The sequence below is a fragment of the Octodon degus genome, unplaced genomic scaffold (genome assembly GCF_000260255.1).
Source record: "Octodon degus isolate 3935 unplaced genomic scaffold, OctDeg1.0 scaffold00015, whole genome shotgun sequence".
Taxonomy (NCBI): domain Eukaryota; kingdom Metazoa; phylum Chordata; class Mammalia; order Rodentia; family Octodontidae; genus Octodon; species Octodon degus.
In genome coordinates, this window is record NW_004524591.1 from 11066218 (window position 1) to 11071420 (window position 5203).

At 37.9% G+C, this 5203-nt stretch overlaps 1 pseudogene; it reads right to left on the bottom strand.

Moving 5' to 3' along the window:
• Positions 1-4227: 4227 nt before the first annotated feature.
• LOC101563066 lies at positions 4228-4469 on the bottom strand (annotated as a pseudogene).
• Between the last annotated feature and the right edge of the window lie 734 nt (positions 4470-5203).

The window sequence follows — 5203 nt, forward strand, 5'->3', positions numbered from 1 at the left end:
TCCCTCCCTTCCTCTTTCCTTCCCTAGTATAGTAACCTTTAGATTTAGGCAGAAAATACAAAAGACCCCAAATGTCACAGTCAAGAACTAAATCCAATTACTAACCTATTAGGTAAAATTGATGGTCTAATTATCCTCCAACGTAAGCCGAATAGAAGCCATAGCAGACATTTGGATATACGTCTCTAACTTAGTGCTTTGGCTGCAAAGTCTAAGTATTTCCTCTTCTGCTCGGTTCACATTTAAATTTTACTCTATCTTTAGAGAAATGGTTAATTTTTCTGCACTTGGTTTACAAGTTAATGACCCCCTTTGTTTAAGGCATAACAAAGCAAATTTTACCCCCACAGAGTATCAATCAGGATAAGTGAAATTAGCATTCAATGGCAAGCAATTCTGTCTTAGTAACTTCACATTACAAAGATTAACTGCTCACTCACATAACAAATCCATCTCCAACTGGCAGGGAACTCTGCTTCACGTGGTTCTCACACTGAGTCCTGGATCACAGAACAAGCTCTGTGTGGAACCTTCCAGTCACCAAGGCCAAGAGGAAGGGAGCTCTGAGAGACTCGCGGCAGCAATATTCTGGTCTGCATGTAATGTGTGTATCGCTTGATCCTCAAACAATACAAGACATGGTTTTTCGTGCTCCACCACTGAAGGACCAGGAAAGGGCAGCCTCCCTCGCTCAGAGCAGAAAGCTGCAACTTTTCAATATTCCCTACTCATTGCATATTTTGGGAGATAATATTTGCATTGTTAAAAGAAACAAAAAGGTCTCTTTTTAAGATTTTTTTCTTATTCTGACTCATCTTTTGAATATTCTTCACACACACACACACACACACACACACACACACACAAACCATTTAAAATATTATAAGATGTGCGTGTTGAAGGAACTTTGGGAAGTTCGAGCTGTGTTTTGAACGGAAGTTGTGCCACTGCTTGTAGTGCCAACACCCCTGCTTCCACCCGTGTGTCACTTTACTCTGCAGATGTCCACTCCTGAGCAGTAGACAATCGCGATAAATATGAGGACGCCGCCACTGCACTCATGACACTGATGATCTGAGAGGAAGATAGGTGCCATGCACCACTCTGCAAGGGGACAGGAGAAAGAGCCCAGGACGCACAGCAGGGGCCTCTATCCAGTCTCCTTGCCAGGGCAGGCGTCGCAGAAGATGGCACATAGAGGGTGAGACTGCAGGAGGAAGAAAATGTTTCGGTGCATCTTAGTCTACTTTTCTTCAGGCTTTTTAAAACATAATTAAAAAAAAACTGTTTATATACATTTTACTGCTCCACAGGAGAGAAAAAAAAAGGTTTTTAGGTTGTTACTTTTTTTTTTTTTTTTAACTCTGGCAAATGCACATTACAAGTTGTTACTTCCAATAAAATATCATACGAACAAAATTTGCAAATGGGAAATTTTATGGTGCTGATACAAAAAACATATGTTAACTAAGAACAAGCGTATATTTTTACCTCTCAGTATTTTACTGCCTTAGTCGGGCTGTCAACTAACTATATAAATTTCAAACATTAAGAGGTACAAATCAACTCACTAAAATGTCTGTCAGAGCTTTCTGCATTAATCAAATCTGATGTATTGTAACCTACAGGGGAAAAAATATTTGTGACAGAAGCTCAAAAATAATTGAATAAGCATAATATTAAAAGCATGAATTTGAATTATTATTTAAGCTTAAATGAAAAGCCAAAAGGCAAACTTCCTGTTGTACTTGTGCAGGGCTGTTTACTATAAATTGTCTACATGTAGAGAAATTAAATTATGCACTACTTTGAAAAGAATTTTAACCTAATTGGGCATGTTCAAGTTATGTTAAAATGTTGTTTCAGGTCTATTTCATTATTTAAAGTATAGTTCAAAATACGACACTCAATTCTGATTTTTAAAAATTCCTTAACATTTTAATCAAAAAAGGATAATTTCTCAATTTTTTTTTTCTGATACTGGGGATTGAACTCAGTGCTTATTCTACTGAGCTATCTCCCCAGCCCCAGTTTCTCAATTTGAATGAGTATGATCCTTCTGTAGTTAAGAGATGCTCTCAAGTTTGCTGGGGAAACATCTTAAAGGCATCTCTATTAAAATTTGAAATAAAAAAGGAAAAAATTCCATCACAAATATTAAAGCTTTTTTAAAATATTGTGGCCAATTCATCAGAAGTAGCACAAATATTGTAAGGAGGAGAATTGTCTTTTCTATTTTTATTGTATTTTTATTGTGTTTTATTTTGTTATATTTTTATATTTAATTGTCTTTTCTATTTTTATTGTATTTTTATTGTGTTTTATTTTGTTATATTTTTATATTTAATTGTCTTTTCTATTTTTATTGTATTTTTCTATTGTAAGGAGAATTATCTTTTCTATTTATTTTATTTTATTTTTATTTTAGGTAATAAAGTAACTTTGATCAGTAAAATATATACTTGAAAGCCATGAAAATGTCTCATACATCTTAAAGTGTTCACTAATCTAGTGGATAAATATTCAAAATTAAATATTATTTTAAATAAATATTAAACTGTGCAATATACAAAGTCACACCCAGAATTCATGTGAAAAGCAGACTCAGTTCCCCTTGAGGAGAACTCCCACCAAGATATTACAAAGTGGCACAGTAGAAAGAGAAGTCACCGTTGCCACTTGTGCAGTGTCTGTTCTCTCACTCAGCACAAGAGGCTGCACCAGTGGCCGGGCATGGGTCAAAGAATGACATCTGCAATATTAGCTGTAGGATTACCCCAGCAGGTCCAGGACCAAAGGGTTTCCCGGAGCATGGCATTTTTCACACTCCAACTGGGAGGGCCATAGGCAAACCAGAGAGAGTTCTAGGATGAAAATCACTACAGTGGAAATTATCTTGGGCTATCTTTCAATGCTTAAGAAATTCCTTCATTTTTATTTGTTTCTTGCTTCCATCAATCCAAACAGTTAAGGACAGACACACGAAGATCTTTTGTTTGTTTTTTTAACTTGTACACAAATTCATCCTCAGCTATAAATTCACAATAAGTGTATGTGGCCATAAATACACTGCTCAGTGAAAAATCAGATTGTCCAGCAGTTATAGAGTACACGTCCAGGAAGCAGGAATTGAAGAGAGGATGGCCTCCTTGCAGCCTCCAGAGGACTTGGGGGCAAATTATATGGAAGAACTTGTTCGTCCTGGTAGCTGACTTCAGATCCTCTTCGCCTCACTCTCTAAAATTCCTTCACCACTCACCAGTGGTAAACAATCAGTGGTGTGTTAGAATCATAGAGGCAGCCTCAACATCAGTTCCTGAGGCCCTAAGCCAACCTGTTAGATTTCTAGACAAGGGCTCTGGGCTCTGGGCTCTGGGAATAGATAGATAAATAGATAGATAGATAGATAGATAGATAGATAGATAGATAGATAGATAGATAGATAGATATCTGTAAACTAATAAAAAGAAATAACAAATAGGAAAGTGAGCAGAAGAGATAAAGAAACATTTAACAATTCCCAATGGCCAGCTGAGATAGAAAAAGATCATCTCCTTGGTAGTCAGAAGCATTTAGACTGACAGGAAAACAAAAAGAATGTTTTTTTATCCAACAGACTCAGCAAAGACTTTAGAAAGTAAAGCCACCACAGATGGCTGGGACACTGAAAAATTAGCACATTCAGACATTCCCGGGGGGGGGGGGGGGGGCATTACCCCAGTTTTTTTTTTTTTTTTTTTTCCCAGAAATGGGGATTGAACTCAGATCCTTACAGGAAGCACTTATTCTACTAAGCCATCTCCCCAGCCCCTCCACAGTCTTATTAGAAAGAAATATTACAATGTCTACTAAAAAAACACATATTCTTCTGGATCCAGCTTTCCCATTTTTTTTTAATGTATTTGATACACGATCTCACTATGCAGCTCAGATTCATAGTGCTCCTCCTGTTTTCAGCCTCCCCAATGCTGAGATTACAGGCATGTGCCACCACACCCGACTTAGGGGCTGACTCAGCACACCTGGGGGTAGGGCTGGCGTGGCATGTGGTTTCAGTTAACTAATAGAAATTGGTAGTATCACTATCTTAACTATCTTTTTTTAAGGTTTCAATTGTACTTTATTTCTTCAGTAGGCCATATTTTAATGGATATACAGCCCTTGCACTTGGCATCAGTTATGATTTCATTTAGAAATAATTTAGCTGTATCGTATCAGCTGGTCTGATTACTGATCTCGCCATTCCTTGGGGGTGACTCTGCCAACAGGGGAAAGGGTCCACTCTAGTCCATTTGTGTTGCTGTGTAGGTCCATGCAGCAATACAGAACGTGGCTGCACCAACTAACATAGCATTACCATATTTGTCGTGGAAATCAGGCGTACGCTTCTGGTGGCTCTGCCTTGCTGCCATTTGTTGAATGCTTCGCACTGGAAAACGACCTAATGTGTTTTTGTCCAACAGAAACATCATGGAGCTGAAGTTGAAACTGGTGCAAATTACTTCTACCTTAACTATCGTGTGTGTGTGTGTGTGTGTGTGTGTGTGTGTGTGTGTTTCTTTTTCCCTTTCTTTTTTCTCCTTCCCCCTATCCCAGTTTCTCTTTCCTTTTGAACAATTTCTTCCTATTTCCCAATATCTATTATGCATTTTGGATCTTATTTACTGCTATTAGGACATTTTCTACAAAAAGAAATCCAAAACAATTCTATGAAACACTGCTTCTAACTTTTTGTTTGTTTGTTTACATTCATACATATGTAACTGTTCATACACAAGAAAAAGAGGTGAAGCCAGAAGTCATGGTGCCTATAACCCCAGCAGTTGAGAGGCTGAGGCAGGAGGATCATGAGTTTGAGATCAGACTGGGCTACATACTAAGGTCAAGCTTAGCTGGACTACGTAGCAAGATCCTGGCCCCTCCCCAAATAGGGGGAGGAGAATGAGAGGAGGGGAAAGAATAAACCCGTCTATTAACACTGCTTCTTCTTGGAGGTGGAATTTGTAGAGAAACAGAATGGAGCAAGTGTGGTGATTTTTCTTTGTAGCTTTGTTTTATCTGAGTCACATTGTTACTTCTGTTGTGTGATGCGGTATCTAATAAAAGTATAAATGTCAAGTTCCTGTTGCCTCTGATAAATCACCACATGCTTAGTACTCAAAAACAATGCAAATTTATTCTTACAGTTTTGGACTTCCAAAGG